Raw genomic sequence first — 18,334 nt, forward strand, 5'->3', positions numbered from 1 at the left:
GAGGAGAGAAAGAAGCGCGACAGTAAATGACAACAAAACCACATTTTTGTCAATTACAGCACACTTGTAAAGCACTGCAGAAGGATTTGCGTTTGCGTTTTTGCAATGATTATGTGCTGAGGTGGGTCACACAGATATCTGATATTGAAAGATGCAGCTTTTTATAATGTACACTGTTGTAGTCAAATTGTTTTAAACACTTTCTAAATAAAAAAGGGAGTTCAATTCTCTTTTTAAAGCAGAATTTGAAAGTGTAAATGGTGGGAAAGTGTGGGATGGTCCTGGTGTGTGTGCTGGGCCACGGTAAGTTTAAGGCTCCCTTATGACCCAGACAAGGATTAAGCGAGTGCAGAAAATGAATGAGTGAGCTCCAGCAGGCCAATTCTTGCAATTCTATGTCGGGAATATGAAGTGTGACTGCCATTATCACTATCCTGATACCGGGGAGTGTTGAATCTACAGCGCAGGTGTTAAGAGGGTGAAAGTAGTCTGGCAAGAGCAAAGCCGCAGTCGGAGAAGAGATCTGTAGATTAAAAAGCACACTATCTTGGGGAAATGAAAAGGCAGGCCGACCAAGGGAAAGCCACTGATGAGAGAGAGGAGAGATTTTCAGCTCGCTCAGGTGAGGGACAATAAACGCTAACCAACTGGGACAGCAAGGGGCTTGACATTTCTAATTATTATTAATTGAATCACTTGAGTGCTTTGTTTACTGAGTGGGAGCCACCATGGATCAACAATTCCACTTGCTGCAAGGGGGGAATCACAGACAAAAATTGCATTGCCATGCACACACACACACACACACACACACACACACACACACACACACACACACACACACACACACACACACACACACACACACACACACACACACACACACACACACACACACACACACACACACACACGTCGATGTACTCTGGGAGATCTACAGGAGAGAACTCATTAAAGTTAGAGCCACGTGTTTGTGGGAATGAAAACGTGGAGAGAGACTTATCAACAAACTTCAGTGTCTACATCAAAGTCCAAACAATCCATGAAGTGCAAATCTGTTTTGGCACACGGGCAACCACAAGCAAGAGACTGCCCACATCCAGTTACAGATACACACAATCACACACACATACTTCAAAAGTTTGGTGTGTTATGTAGCTTTCTGCAGCAGACTCATCCCTGGTGCCTCATGGTGGGTGAGTGTCCACTAATGACTCCATTGCTTTAAAGCTGCTACTGTGAGTCTCTGTATTGTCGTTGTTGTTTGTATTGGGAAACGTCTGTGTGTTTTGGAGGGAGAATAGTAATCTGTGGACATCTTGTCAAAAGAAATGATGAAAGAAGTAAAGGAAGAGTTGTTAGAAGAATGAGAAGAACATGCCAAGTTAAAAAAAGGAATTTGATGTGGGTGGTGCATGCAGACAGAAGTACAGACCCAAAGGACAAAAAAGCATAAAGAGAATGTGTAAGTAGAAGGGGTATGTGTGTGTGCAAACTGTTCTCATGCACCGTTCATAAGTAATGCACTGTAATTCATATATATCCCACAAAATCAATTTTTATGTAATCCAGGTAATTGTGAACCAGGAAGTATAAAGAACGACAAACGCCGCACAGCAAGGAGGTCGGGGTGGATGGGTGGGTCAAAAAACACTGGACTTTCACCCTGGATACCGGTGTTTGTACCCTGTGTGAAACCAGATGTCAACGTTGATTTATTTGTCACGTAACTTCCATACTTAAACCTGCACTAGGCAGAAAATTTGTGCCATAATTGGGCACACATCCCATATTAACCTTTCAGCATATTGTAATTCAAGTGTTCTGAGAGAAAACTAGACTTCTGCACCTCCTCATTTCTCTGTTTTCAGGCTTTAAAAAATCTAGCCCGTGATGGGAGACTTTGGCCAATCACAGGTCATTTCAGAGAGAGAGCGTTCCTATCGGCTGTTCATTCAACGGAGGCAGCTGTCAATCACTCGCAAACTCCAATCAAACGGTCAAACTAAATCAATATTCTGTTACTGTAATGCTTATATCTCTCCTCAAATGTTTTTTTCAGATATACAGTATCTTGTAGTGTACTGTTTAACTGTAAAATGAGAAAGTTTGCTCCGGCTGGTGGGCGGTGCTTGGTATTTCCTCAACTGATCTCAATATGGCTGCCGGGTCACAAACTTTCTCATTTTACAGCTAAACAGTACACTACAAGATGTTTCTGAAAACATTTGAGATGAAAAATAGGCATTACAGTGACAGAATATTAATTCATATTTGAATGTTTGTTCGGAGTTTGCGAATGATTGTCAGCTGTTCAGAGATTGCAGGCTCCAGCTCGGCTCTGATTGGTTGTTTTCCTCCGGTCTGTGAAATCTTGAAGATGCCGTTAGGAGCACCGGAGGACACAGAGGCACATGATTTCTTTTCAGATTACCTGTCTCATGCACTACCGTCAGGATATAGTGACTGTTTTATAAAAATAACTTTTTTTAATCATATTGCTTTGAATAATGCCACTACTAGAGTTAATTAAACCCAAACCACGATCTTTTCCTAAACCCAACTAAGTAGTTTTGTTGCCTAAACTTAAGTGTTTCCTGTGGAAACTGACATTTATTTTGAAAAGAGTGGAGACGAAATTGATACGTGCATCACATGTTGCTGGGAATTCGTAGGAAAACGCACGAAAAATTAGAAATTAATTTTCATCAAGATATCATTCGAACTGTTTTATAAGGATACGTTGGTGTGTGGAATATTGCATCTTTGAAACTGACAAATGTGTCGCATGTGACTTCTGGTACCTCTTTCCTGTTCTTTTCCATCCATATACTTTGTTATAAAGGAGAAAAGAAAGCAAGAGAAACTTTAAAACTGAAGTGGGGTGAAAGGAGGCACAGTAAAGGAAGTTGGGCTCGCGAGGAGTAGATAAAGTGTAGTGAAGTGGCAGAGTAGAGGTGAGAGGGGGTGTGTGTGCAATGATGACTAAGAAGTAATCATGTGGATGGTTTGACATTTACTGAGGGGTCGTAGGAAGCGCTTTGTGGCGGCTTCGGCCAGGTGAGGAGGATATCAACTAGACTGGATCGTTTGTCGAAAAAAGATGCGTTGGAGGTTACGGTGTGAGGAAAACCGGAGGATGCTTCAAATCAATAAAGTGGATTTGTGGAGTGGGGACGTCGAGGGGTGCAGAATAGGGAGGAGATGGCACTAAGGACAGATGGTGTTTAAACACCCTCGATGCTGAGAGAGCTGGGGAGTGTGTCAAAAAATCAACAGAGGGAGTATTGGTGTCCAATTTCTGCCAGGGTACATAGCCATGCCAACTGGAGTATGGCAGCACCCCATGGCACCGGTCTGGACAGGCTACACCATCTGAACAGCATGAGCAATCTGACTATTCATCTAGGCATGGTAGAGCAAACACAAACACACACACACTGATTCACACACACAGTTATTACAGTAGTGCTTCTGCCAGGAGAGGACACCATCATGTTGCTCCACACAACCAAACACAGCTCAAAAAGTCTATTTTCCCTCTTAAAGAAAGAGAGCAATCATAAAAAGGAAAAAAGGGGGGAAAAAAGCATGACCTGTTGTTCAAACAGTTGGCTGAATACACAAACAAGACACACAGGAACCAAAGACGACGCAAAAGCAGAAACTAGGACAGTCCCACTCCCCTGTCGATCTCTCATTCAGTCACACCTTCAAGTCATTCCCACCACATCAGCCACACAGCAGGACTCTCTGCAGCTCAACGCCACACTGACAATGATGATTACAACCTATTTTACAGAGAGACACGCATCAACAGTGTGCCAGTTCATGAAGTGCATTGGAACGGAACTGTCCTCCAAACAATACAAATCACGACAGCACTCAAATGCTGCCTAAATGTATGTGGTCTGCACACTGAGCAGCTGTCTGTTAGAGGGAAAATCCATTTTCAACAACCGAGTTGGCAACACTTTATAATAACCATCATGAATAAATGGTAAATTGAAATTTAAAATTGTATCATATGAAACTAAAAACTTAAAGAATCTATTGGTGCCAACCATGTCATACGAGCTCATCGGAAAGGAGGCTGAATAATGTTCCAAACTTGCGCTAAATTTTGGCGAGGAAAAACTGGCATGGCCATTTTCAAAGGGGTCCCTTGACCTCTGACCTCAAGATATGTGAATGAAAATGGGTTCCATGGGTACCCACGAGTCTCCCCTTTACAGACATGCCCACTTTATGATAATCACATGCAGTTTGGGGCAAGTCATAGTCAAGTCAGCACACTGACAGCTGTTGTTGCCTGTTGGACTTGAGTTTGCCACGTTACGATTTGAGCATATTGAGCATATCATGCTAAATAGATAGATAGATAATTAAAGATGAAATGCAGTACTTGTGAGGGTTTCTAGATCATATTTGTCATTGTTTTGTGCTGTTAATTGAATTCCAATAATATACACAATTTTTCATAAAGCAATCATTATTTGCCCACTCTCATGTTGATAAGATAATAATAAAATGTTAATAAATAGCATACTAATGTAATCAGAATGTAATTGTTATCGTCTCTTATCAGCTTTGATACAATATACAATTTATAAACTAATTATTTCACATTACATAAACTATTGATAAAATAACATGAATTATAGCATTACTGACAATTAGTATACATTATTAATTAAAATGTCATTGTTTGTTAACAGTAAAACAACTAGAGTTTCATTAACTATTAATTTACCATTTCTTAATGATGGTTATTATAAAGTGTCACCTGAGTCTTATTTTTGTACTTTTGGCCATTATTCCTACTGTATCGGTATTAATAAAATTCAGCACCTCAGTCTAAGCGGCGAGAAGAGAGGTCAGATGATCACACAGGTTTGAAACAAACCTCCAGTTTAGCCAAACTTGTATGGATGAGGAAACAAAGGGCAGCGGTAAAATTAGTACCAAACTGTCTGCCATCACAGTTTACACTTTCTCGTTCAACTTTGACCTGCCGTATTTGCTGCTCACAGTTTTCCTGTGCAATTAGCTATTTTCCAGTCTTTGTGCCAAATTAAATTAGTCGGCTGCTGGCGTTACTGTAGCTTCATATTCAGCATACAGACATGACTGTGGTATCAGTCTTCTTATCTAACTTTCAGCAACAAAGCAATAAGCGGATTTCCCAAAATGTGTAACTTTTTCCCTTAAGCACAATCGTGTAGAAAGACAAACAACTTGATTGCATAATAAGCACATGGACTAACAGAGCACACTGAGTAAAAAGTCAGTCAAACAAAGAGAACAATTGAAGCTCATCAATAAACTAGTGGTGAGTACCAACATGTAGAAAAAAGGCTTTCTTTAAGTGGTTTTGGGTTGAGTTTTGCAGTTTCCATCAGCGGTGCAGGTCCACAAGAAATGGATATAAGGGATACGAAGTGTTTATGCAAACTGTTTGGTATGAACCCAATATCGAGATGGTAGGAGTGAGGCATTTCATCAAATTATCTATCTGACTGCAGGCAACCATGCGCTGCCATCCCGCTAAACAACCCGCTGGGAAGGTTTACCCTCTGATCAAGGTCTCTCACCTGGGAAGCCTCAGAGCACATCAGGCTGACTGAATTGAATATAGATATGGGTAAATGATTTATGAATTATGAATGGGCAGCAATCCAAAATGTGAAAATGCAATAGCTTTTCGAATTAAAAATTGATTTTCTAACCATCAGAGAAAGTGGCAGCCCTTGGAAACTTTACACAGACGGTGAAGTCCTACAGATTGGCAGACATATTGACCGTTTCAACTGGATTGCATTGCTAGGCTACAGCAGCATAGATGTTGCAATAGCATTATTTATATCAGAACTGGAGAGTAGGCTATTTCTTCATCGAAAGAAGAGCAAAGTATAGCACTAAACGTGTTAAGTACAGGAAGGTTTTCGCCTTCAGTTAGTTTCACTTTCGTTAGTTTGATTGACAGATGGTTCATCCAATCAGCTGCCAAGTATTTTTTTGAAAGTGCGTGCCTTTTTTCCAAACAGTTTGCAATGATGGCTTCTCAGATGGCTCTGTGTAACAAACCATCTGACGGTCAGGTTAATTGTCAGCTCAATGTACTTAAATGTACTGGTCTGTTCAAGGTGGAGCTTTCAATTCTAATATGATGCTGGATAGTTTACTGAATAATAATGCAACTTATTTTAATTGTCATATTTTGTGAGGAAAAGCTGAATCTGCAACGTAACCAGTAACATTTCTCTGTCAGGTAAATTAGAAGTTTTCAGTAAATATACTGGAAAAACAAAGTTCGGAAACTTGTGTTTGGTGGATTATTTCTCTGTTGTTACAATGCTAATGGTCATTGTATTTTACATTGTTGGAAAGCCTGTTTATTTACCTTCGCAATGATGTCCAACTTGTAAGGATCATGCATTTGTGGGATGAGCAGCACAGCTGATTATGTGGGTAGCGCCCAAAAATAATTTGCCAAAATGCTCTGCCAATGGTAAACAGTGTATTCTCATAAGGCTCCCAGGAAGCCTGCAATGACTGCCCTTCAGCGTCAGGCCCGTTGGTGCTGGTGTCGACAACACAGACAATGGAACCTGAACATGTGGGGGAATGTCATGTTCAGTGATGAGTCCAGGTTCTGTCTGGGAAAGTTGGATGGCAGGGTCAAAGTATGGAGACGACGCGGAGAACGCTATGCCGATTGTTGAACCGATCGATTAACAGCTTTTGGTGGGGGCAGTGTCATGGTGTGGGGGCGGCATCTCTCTCACTGGCAAAACAAGGCTTGTCATCATTGAAGGCCATCTCAATGCAGTGAGATATCGGGATGAGATTCTGCAGCCAGTGGCGATCCCTTATCTCCACAATCTGGGACCTAACTTCATCCTCCAAGAAACAACGCTCACCCCCACAGAGCCAGGGTTATCACAGACTACCTCCACAATGTGGGAGTAGAGAGAATGGAACGGTCTGCCTAGAGTCCACACCTCAACCCAATTCAACATGTGGGATCAGCTTGGGTATGTGTTAGAGTGACCGACACAACCTCGTTGGCTGACCTGCAACGAATCCTGGTTGAGGAATGGAACTCCATCCCACAGCAACGTGTGACCAGGTTGGTGACCAGCATGAGGAGGAGGTGCCAGGCTGTTGTGGCTGCGTATGGATCTTCCACCGCTACTGAGGCTCCTGACGGTGTATTAAATGATTAAAGTGTAAAATTGCCAATATGTCTTGTTTGTTCCTTGTTACTGATAGAGAGTTCAATCATCCAATCCACCAAACAACTCAAAACAAGAATCAATACCAACAGGAGAATACACTGTTTACCATTGACGGAGCATTTTGGCAAATTTTTCTTGGGCGCTACCCACATAATCAGCTGTGCTGCTCATCCCACAAATGTATGATCCTTACAAGTTGGACATCATTGCGAAGGTAAATAAACAGGCTTTCCAACCATGTAAAATACAATGACCATTAGCATTGTAACAACAGAGAAATAATCGACCAAACACAAGTTTCCGAACTTTGTTTTTCCAGTTTAGTTTCCAGTTGAGTTGCATATTTTTTTAAGTGCTTTGGGGGTCTTTTGTAAGTTATTTCAGGGTACAATGAGTTAAAATAGTAACATAATTCAATCTTTTTCATATTTAAACATCATAATAAATCTATAGCTGTTTGTGTATTACCGTTAGGCAAGGTCGGCAACTGCCTGGGGCCCCTACTAACAGGGCCCCCAGGCAGTTGCCGACCTTGCCTAATGGTAAAGTTTGCCCCTGAGGCTGATGGGACGGCTGAAATATTTGCATTATTGCAGGTCACTGCAACTATACTGTATAATATAGTGCAAACTCTGTTGCTACATTTTGTAAGTCTTCTTTTACAAACTCTGATATATTTCAAGAGACCCTGAATGCTTTAAGAAATGTTTTAAAATGACACTGCTTCAAAGCAAAATGGTATTGCGTGCATCATCAACCAAGAACAGATCCAGTGAATGACAGCATTTTGTTCCAAATAGCTGTTGAAACATTTGAACGATTTTGAAGAAGAAGCAAAAAACTCAATAGGTAAAATTGGGTTTGTGTGTTGAATGAATGCTTACATTGCATTTAAAGCCTGTGGATGCGGATGCGTGTGTGTGTGTGTGTGTGTGTGTGTGTGTGTGTGTGAATCTGGGGGACAATATGACACACACACACATACACACACAGCCCAACAATTCTGCAATGTGTCAGAGCTATTCCTGTGTAGGGACAGCTGAAGTTGATCTCATTAACTTGCCCTTCATTCAAACAGCTAATTACACACAATCACAGCCTTCACAGCACAATCAAGTCCTGACGGAGGGAGAGAGAAAGACAGAGGGGGGTAAGAGTGGGAGAGAAAGTCAGCAACAAAAACAGAAAGAAAAAGAGAGCAGAGGACATACTGAAAAAGAAAGCAGAGTGCAGAAAACAAAGTGAACGAGAGGGGAGGCCTCATTGCTTCTAAGCCTTCAACAAGTATCTTACTTGAGTGTAAGCTGATTTCCCCCTCTCACGTACAGCAGCGAATTGGCTCAGAGTCAGAATCTTTCTGAAAAGCTATTTGTTTCCAGTATCCCTAATAAAGGAATTAATGTTATGTTAATGACTTTTCAGCCTATTACTGAACTGCTGATGGATCCATCTGTACTTGAAAATGTCTTTTCCTCCAGAACCCTGCCGCATGGTTATTTGTGTCAGAGTCTTTGTCAGGTAATTTATGGGGGGACATTAAGCCGTTAATACATTGTGTTACGAAAAAAGACGACAGTTTAATGGCATTGCGTAGATGAGCAAACTAGCCATCAATAATGCCGTATAATGAAGCCTGTTGAAGGCCTATTGGGAATGGAAAACAGTGGTTGCTGAAACTTAAAAGAGAATACTAAGAGTTTGCGCATGTATGTGTGTGCAGATGTGTGTGCAGATGTGTACATGTGTGTACTTGATTGAACAGAGTGAAGTTAGAGCAAGAAAGCAGTTGCTGGAAGAGACGGGTGCAACAGAGCAGGGACTGTGTCTACGTGGCACACTACACCACTGTATCTGGGTTCATTTCCCAGCAGCGAGCCCATTGTCATTGACCAGGTATCAATGACAATGGGATCGGTCTTTTCAAGTCTTTATATATATACTAGGCCTGTCAATCGATTAAAATATTTGATCACCAATAATCGCAGGATTGTCCATGATTAATCACAAATTAATCACACATTTTTTAAATGTTCAAAATGTACCTTAAATGGAGATTTGTCAAGTATTTAATACTCTTATCAACAGGGGAGTTTGGCAAATAGTCTTGCTTTATTCAAATGTATGTATATATTTATTATTGGAAATCAATTATCAACACAAAGCAATGACAAATATTGTCCAGAAACCCTCACAGGCACTTCATTTAGCATAAAAAATATGCTCAAATCATAACATGGCAAACTGCAGCCCAACAGGCAACAACAGCTGTCAGTGTGTCAGTGTGCTGACTTGACTGTGACTTGCCCCAAAACTGCATGTGATTATCATAAAGTGGGCATGTCTGTAAAGGGGAGACTTGTGGGTACCCATAGAACCCCTTTTCATTCACATATCTTGAGGTCAGCGGTCAAGGGACCCCTTTAAAAATGGCCATGCCAGTTTTTCCTCGCCAAAATTTAGCACAAGTTTGGAACATTATTTAGCCTCCTTTGCGATGAGCTTGTATGACATGGTTGTCACCAATAGATTCTTTAGGTTTTTAGTTTCATATGATCATATCATCGGTATTGGGACTGAAAAAGTCGGATTGGTGCATCCCTACCAAGAACTAGTGTACAAAAGATTCAGGTAGCAGACTTTTCAGCTGCCACTAACCATCCCTTTTGCTGTATGAAATGACAAACTCAATTTATTGCAGATTATGTCCATGATAGATAATTAATGTAAATGTAATTAATCTAACTCTGTTAGTAACTAGCCCAAAGGCCAAATTAAACTTGGCTGTTGTCTTGTGCTCTCTGCCAACAAAAGGTAATTACAGATCTCAACTAAATCTCCAACTGTTACTTTTACATGTAAAAATCTGAATATAAACGGAACAGCTAAGGGCATAACTGGCAATGGTGCTTCTGGCACGGCTGAATTGGACACAAGTGGAAGTGTTTGTGTAGGTTTGAGGGATCATGTCCTTTTTGCTGCACTGGTGACTCCTTGTTGGTCAGTGCATCTGTGCAGAGAAGGGTCGTGTTCTGGGAGGGTAGTGTGAGCCAATACGTTCTCATCCCGACTCATCACATACTGACGCTTAGTCAGGACCCCTTGGCGTCACTTTACGGTTGCAGTAAATACGTGGTTAGCTTAGATTAAGGCAACAATAAGACTTAGTTAGGTTAGGGGAAAAACATCATGGTTTGGCTTAAAATTACTACGTTTGGAAAGTGAAAATAAGATTGTGAACACGGCACACGAACGGATAGCTGTTTGAAAAGTGAAAGTGAAACGCACGGGACATGGACAGCGGTCTCCCGGGTGAAAGCCCTGTGATTGTTGGACCCATCCACCACCCTTCCCACTTTCCCTGTGTGTGTTTTCTTCAAACTTCATCACCACACTCCCACAGTACTTTCTCTGAGTGTTTAATACTGACACAGTGGGTTTACATTCTTACTTCTTACTTGACTTTCCCACCAGTGTCATACAGACGCTAATGGGTGCCTTGTGCGTCGGTATCACACGCCAAGGGGCGAGATAAAGCGTTGGTATTTGACGCCCTGGGAATGAACAGGCTGTGTGAGCACTCTCCTGATCCTCACTGGCAGAGGACTACAAAAAATGTGCATTGGAAGAAGCATATGGTAATGTGGCAGTAAGCAGTAACAAGATGCATGGTGCGTTGGCTAATCCAAATTGAGAGAAAAAGGGAAAAAAACAAAGATGAAGAAGAGGAAAAGGGGAAAGTTAAGGGAAGAAGAAAAGAAGCGGTGAGCAAAATGAAGAGATGTTACATTAACTGATTATGAAAGAGGTGATTCCGGTCAAGAAACTGTTTACTGCCGTCGTCATTCGCCCAACCTCTCCTGTTTGTTCTCTTCATATCTCCCCACTCCCTTTGTCTCCCTCCTTCTGTCCTGTCTGGCACTCTGTCTGAGTCTGATGAGGGCTGCTGTTATGAAACATTTCTCTTTGTTGTATACTTCAAATCTGAGAATATATTCATAAAGTTCTGTTTATGTCTTCTTCTTTCTGCTTCTTTGTCTCCGTCTGCTTCATTCTATATCTCTTTCTCTCTATTTCAGCCAGACAGCAGTGCAGGTTTGACTCTTCAGCTGTGTTCACACTAGGAGCGACAAAGCAACAGGCTACAAGTCAATTTCAATGGGAGCCAGTGACATAAGTTACAAAGTGAAGGCCGACACTTGCTGCATGACGGGCATGACGCTCAACAAAGTTGAGCTGGCTTCTACTTTTTTTCAGTGCTCCAATGATGCAGTGAAGCGTCAGCTCCATCAGTGTCCACAGTGGTTCTTTTCAGTCACATTCCAGTCACCATCAGACTTGAAAATGTTGCCTGAAAAACATTGCCTGGAAACGTGCAACAAGCCCTCGGCAAAATATCAATTTTTAATTTTTTTGTGTTTTTTTTGCACTGATTCACAAAATTTCCAGTTTTTACAAATTAACACACGGTTAACAAGTAAAAACGTTAATGTGCCTATAATTTGAAAAAGGCCTTGTGAGGAGGGTGCCAATGACTCATTGTCTGGATTCATTATTTGAATATAAATGGTTATAAAGCCTTGCCAGTGCACTTTAAAAGGCACATTTACACATGTAACTAAAAAAAAAGAAAAGACACATTAGGTCACAGTGACATGTCGACCGTTTGATAGAGCTGCAGTGGGAGCCTGCGTGGTGTGAAGGACAGCTCAAATCGCTGCTGTTTGGTGGAGACAAGGGATAATTTTTCTGCAGCTAGACTATCAGTTCAAAGGACACATATAGATCCAAGACATGTGCATTCATATACACACACATTCCCTTGCGGAAAGCAAATGCTCAGTTGAATGGCTTGAGCAGGATGAAGCTTCCTCAAAAGCTTTTTTTTTATTATTGAAATTACTGATGTTGTTTGACATTTCAATAGGCCTGGGGGGGATTTAATCGTAATACAGGAGTGTCATACTACGGAGCAGAGCTACACTCCCACTCCTCGATAGCTCTGTCTGTACCGACCCTGCAGTCATTCAGACAACTGGGAATAAGATGAGCTAAGTAGCAGAAGATTATGACGGATTATAGCTGGTGAAGTAAACCATCTGAATGCTGTCACATCACTATGGAGATTAAGCCTTATGATGGTATGCATACTATGCTAAGCATGTATGGATAGTCGAGCATTTGTCACTGAAATATAATATAAATATTGTGAAGGAGTACAGATGCATGATCATACATTAAAGGGACTATATGTACGTTTTTACTAGGGCTGTGTATTGGCAAGAATCTGGCGATACGATACGTATCATTATACAGGGGTTACGGTTCAATATGTTGCGATACATAAGCAAGGCGATATATTGAAATCTTTTAATTTAATTTTAGGAAAACTGTCATAGAATATAAAGAACGTATAACCACATGCATAAAATCTGAATAAAAAGAGCCTTCAGGGCTAACAGTGTGCAACGCCAAAAAATTACCATCCTCCACCACAACTCAGACTCTAACACAAACTCCACGGAAGCACAAAAAAAATAACGTTATGTAAGAGATAATACAGCAAGCCGGTCATTGTTGTGAAAGAAACTCTTTCACAACAATGACCCGCTAGCTGTACATTATCCTGCTTATTACACGGCTACCTACTTAAGAAATCAATATTTTGACACAGAAACTATTCGCCAGAATCCGGCATCGGAGCTGCGCCCATAGCATCGGTCTGATATACATAGCAACGGTCATTAATACAGAAATTACAAACCACAGAACGCCGTGATTGACCAATCAGAATCGAGTATTCAACACAGCCGTGTAATAAATCTAGTGAAGCCAGTCTTGCAAAACAGGAATGTGACCGATGGAGGGACCATGAATGGTTTGGTAAGCTAACATTACTGCCAAGCATGTGAAAGATACAGTGATATTGTGGTTTTAGCTGGCTAATGTTGCTAATGTTAATCAACATGATGCTTGTCAATCACGTTCAGTCTCGTGTGTGTCGCCTCACTTGCGAGCAACAGGACGCTGATTGTCACTGACTTAACAGCCACAGGGGTCATTGTTAACAAGCGCCATAGAGCGCCTTTAAGTATTATATATAACTTGTAAGCAATACACAGTACACTCCAATACTTCAATCCAATTCTGACTGTTTGCTGATTTTCCTGGGTTGAAAATATCAACAAGGAAAATAAGAAAAATAATTTAGATGCATGTGTAGGATGTTTGGACACGGTGTGGAGGTATTGCAGAAATAAAAATAATATCTGGACATCATTTTTGGCACCTGAACAGCTGCTACTGGTGGTTGACAGTTGTGAACTTTACTTAAAAAAGTAAGGAGGTGTACAGATGTCTTTTACGTATCTATTGCTAAAAAAAGATTTTAGCATTTCATTTCTGAATTTGGACCAACCTTTTTTGGTGGGTTATTGAGTTATATGCCAAACTTCTGTGTTTGTTTACTCTAGCGGGGTAAAAAACTACTTGAAAATCAATTACTGTACATCAGCTTAGCAGAAAAAGAGATTTCAAGATACATTTGAACACGTGTCTTTCTTTTGAAAGTGTTCCTGTCTCTGTATTTCTTGCTTCTCATGTTCTCTCTGTCTTCATCTCTCAGCTTCTCATTCATCACGTTCCATGGGTGACAAGGATCCTATACCAAGGTACTGGAATAAATGGCCGTCTGCCCTGCTATCGACAGGCTCCGCTCAATTGAATTTAATGCTCGGGTGCCCTTGTGTTTTCTCTCGCAGTCTCGCAAACAAACTCATTTATTCTAATTTGGTGATGTCTCCATTTGCGTCTGGGAGCTCTAACATCAACTCCGCCCTCTTGCGGGGCTGCGCTTGACTAGGGTGGCATCCATTAATTAACCACTTAATCAGAACCAATTAATGTAATAATGCATGGCCTGATTAACAAAATTGCTATAGGCATTTCAAAACAAGGTATCCAATATCTAACACAAATAGGGTGGGAAACTGCAGGTAATTATTCCCTGCCATGTTAAGTGAATATCGATGGATAACAATGTGGCAATGTGGCTAAATAGAGCTTGAGTAGAACCATTTTGTCAGCGCAAAGACGAGAGGTGCTGTCTGTATCGTGAGAATATTGACAATGAGACGACGCTAAGACAACTGGCTGATCGTCTAAACAGACTCATATTAACTAAGAAACCATGAGGATGAAGGAAACGGAAAGCCTTCAGATTTAAAAGATAATACAGTAAGAGCAGATATCAACAGCTCTGAGTATACAGAAAATATAATATCTCCTTTTGACACACATACGCAGAGGAGAGGAATATACAAACTCTCCACGTCCAAACTAGGCCAACACATCATCCTATTTTTCCATTTGTCTCTATATACAGTGTAGCTCTCTTCACAACAACACAGACACAGGTCGGTTCTTTGATACGGGCGTTTATTGCTTGGACACGTCTTTCTCTGATGCTTCACTTCTGAGTCACGTCATGCACACGCCGTGAAAACTACGAATCAACATAGCACAAGCATATCGGTAAAATACACTTGACATAGCATGAGAACAAAGGAAAATACAAATTGGCGGGAACATGAGTTAAATTGCATTTACAGGTAGAACAACAATACCTCGTTGGCCGCTTGTCATGAAAAGAGGTTCTTGAGTCCATGAAAGTCCTTTTGAAAGTCTCTTTGACTGTCTGCTTTTAGCTTCAGACGTCGATAATCATAGCTTTAAACACTTTACAGAGCCTGCGAAAGGCATCTGCTCCTTCACTTACGTTGGATTGTTTCAGTCCCTCAATGAATTCCGTCGTAGTGGTACTACACAGGGAACATTGGTTCCGGGGCGGAACGTAAAACACAGTGGACTAATGTACTTTTGACTGAAACACTTCTACCTGTTACACATTTTGAACTGTATGAAACAAATAATTTTACTCACATCATATTTAAATTTTTAACCTTACATTAAATGAATTATCTATTTATTTATTTATTGCATGAACTTATGGGATCAATTACTAATTATATATCATGAACACATTTATGCAACGGCACTTACATACAGTATGGTCCAGTATTAAGGGGTGCCATTTTTCAGACATGCACAGGGAAGGGAAAGGTCTTTCTCAGGTAATCCTCCTGTCTTAGTTGAGAAGACACCCTTTCCGTCTGATCGCACATGTGACCATTCTCTCTGTCTCCATCTCCTCCCTTCATGCAGAGTCCGGCGGACTGCCTCAGAGGAAGAGGGCAGAAGATCAACCAGAGATCAATCTGTTGTCATCACTTGTCACACTGTCTGGGACAGCAGCTCAGCTGGTTCATACAAATATAGAGAAACGCACACATGCACAGCACGCCGGCTCGCACACCCTCCACAGTGGAACTCGAGACTTTCCATCCCAATCTCCCCCAGAACATTGCACTCAATAACGGCAAAAACCAGAGCTGCAGAACAGAGTACAAACGAGCAAAAGTAAAATCCCAGAATCTGAGGGCTCAGTGTGCTGTAGCGAATTTTCTGCCTTCCTGGATCACCGCGTCTGAGCGCTCAGCCGGGCTGCCTTCAAAACATACACACAGCAGCGCACGTACACACAACACACACAGAACACACACCCACAAAGCAGCTGTCAGTCATTCAGCTAAGCTCACTCAGATACTCAGAATGAGCAGCCGCTCAGTCAAACTAGAAAAAAAAAAAACTTGTTAGTGTCGCCTCCCCTCTAAGGAGCTTTAGGCGCTGAGTTTAAAACTACCTTGGAACACGTGAACTATTGATCAGATCAATCAAAGCCGTGTTCTAGACACACAAACAGTCTTATTTGTCCCAGAGAGGAGAATGTAGATGACTGACTTCTCCTGGCAGCAGTCTCTGCAGCAGTGAACCATTATCAAGATCGTGAACCTTAAAATCAAAAAGTTCCACAAATATTCTGCAGGCAATGTTTTTAAACTGGACAAGCTTTTTCCAGAGTGGAAGAGTGGTTGCAAAAAGAAGTCTGATTGTATAGAAGTCTATTTGAAAATGAGCTTACTTCTCACTTGATTTATTACACAGCTCTGCTGAATACTCAATACTGATTGGTCAATCACGACATTGTATGGTCTGTTATTTCTTTATAGCAGACCGCTGCTATGTAGAACCGACCATTGCTATGGACGCAGTTCTGATGTCGGACTTTAACCCTTTCACAGTGTGTTTTCAGTTCATGAAAGTTAATTGTAACCATTTTGGTGGACTAAAAATGTCTTATTCAGCCTTTGGTTGTACTTAAGCTCCACTCTCTCGTGTCACTTCTGGTTGCAAAATACCAAGATGGCGACGGCCAAAATGCCAAACTTGAGGCTTCAAAACAGCAGTCCACAAGCCAATGGGAGATGTCACAGTGACTATGTCCCCTTCTCATATACAGTCTATGTAAAAAAAAAACACATTAAATAACATCACTGTTTAGTCCCTGTTTTATTGCTTTCATTGTTGAGTATTCTGCTGGAGCTATTAATTGATACACAGACTGCATGTGACAGCTCAACATGAGTTAAAATGTAGTCTGAAGCTGAAGAGTGGCTTTTTGAAGTTTGTATTGTGTCCACACATCATTTCCCAATGACAAGACCCAAATTTCAAAAATCTGCTAAATGATAATCTGTTTATTTGACCCCTGCTTATCTTGTTGTTTTATTTGATTAATTCAGAACCATTCTACTGTGTAATTGTGTAGTCTGAGAGACTTGCTCATGTAATCATTAAAAAATGCGCTTTTTGATTAGCTCGTAAAAAAGGTTCAGTCACGAGCCAATGTGATTTGAAGCTGAACACCAAAAAAATATGATGCCACTCCTGTGTGGCTCAGATGGGAAGTAGATCACATCTGTCAAAATCCTCCTCTGGCAGATCAACCATAAAATGAATACAATAGTGACGTTACAATATTAATAATGGGCTTTTTTGAGGCGCAGCATCTCTCGACTGTTTTTTTTTTTTTTTTTCGAGGTCACACATACACTTGAGATTTCTGAGCATTTTATTTTATTTCTGCTGGAACAACATCGCTAAGAGGACTCTTCACATTTGGTTCTTGATTAATAAATAGACCTGTATTGTATGAGGCCCTCCCTCGAGGACGAGGATACAGACTCGTGCTGAGCTAAGGGTACTTGTGATACTTACATATAAACAAAAGCAAGCGAGACGTACTGTGGAACCGACAAATAGGAAGTATAACAAAATAATTAAAACTGCCAGAAAAATGCAGCGCATCTCAACTAACCATAACAGCTCCACAGTGACCTTCAGCGTGAATACCTCAACCACTGTCACTGAACACCAACCTAAACCTGAAGACAGTACCATTATCACATCTAACAGCGACACCTGACAGTGTTACTATTAGGGCTGGGACGATACACCTATCTCCCAATTCAATACTATCATGATACTTGGGTGTCGATTCGATATGTATTGCAATTTTATATTCGATAGTATATTCAAATATTACGATATATTACTTTTTTAACACTATTTATCACCATGGGGAAAAGTTGAATCATACACTTCTAGGGACTTTTAATTCGAAAGATATCTAAATTGATACATTAAAATATTTGATTTTCAGCATGTATGTAGTCAGAGATGTCCTGAAGTCAAATAAAATCAGTCATTGTCAGGCATTATTTATTAAATTTTTCCAGCAACCCAAAAATCAAAGAATGAAGACATTTCCTTCACAAATTAGTGTTATTTTCCATTTCATTTATAAGGGATATGAAATGTTTTACACTTCTGATGAATATCATCTAATCAATCTCATTTCCATATATGCATTTTGTATATACAGTTCTCTTTGTTAACACTTTATTTTGAAAACCGGATGTAGTCACACGTGTATACTTCCGCTAACTTCGCCAAGTCCATCGCTAGCTCTCCCGTTAGCTCCATTCTGTCTATACACCCATGGTCAGCTACATCGGGGCCATTTGAATGCAATTAACATAAATGTCAGTATATGGGTGCCACACAGTTGCAGCGTCGGCTGATTTTGACCACGAAGATGCGAGTGACAGCTGGCTTGGCCGCACGTTACTGCAATA

At 40.8% G+C, this 18,334-nt stretch overlaps 1 protein-coding gene and 1 long non-coding RNA gene across 2 annotated transcripts in view; both read right to left on the reverse strand.

The window, feature by feature from the left end:
• cdh13 (cadherin 13, H-cadherin (heart)) overlaps positions 1 to 18,334 on the reverse strand; it is a 441,664-nt gene that overhangs the window by 373,238 nt on the left and 50,092 nt on the right. The gene's annotated exons all lie outside the window — the stretch shown is intronic.
• On the reverse strand, positions 14,659 to 15,289 carry LOC141767054 (uncharacterized). The gene is made up of 2 exons (XR_012593762.1): positions 14,864 to 15,289; positions 14,659 to 14,742 (listed from the first exon to the last, which is right to left on the reverse strand). It is a non-coding gene; the product is annotated as an uncharacterized LOC141767054 (long non-coding RNA).

This window comes from Sebastes fasciatus, chromosome 4 (assembly GCF_043250625.1).
Source record: "Sebastes fasciatus isolate fSebFas1 chromosome 4, fSebFas1.pri, whole genome shotgun sequence".
Taxonomy (NCBI): Eukaryota; Metazoa; Chordata; class Actinopteri; order Perciformes; family Sebastidae; genus Sebastes; species Sebastes fasciatus.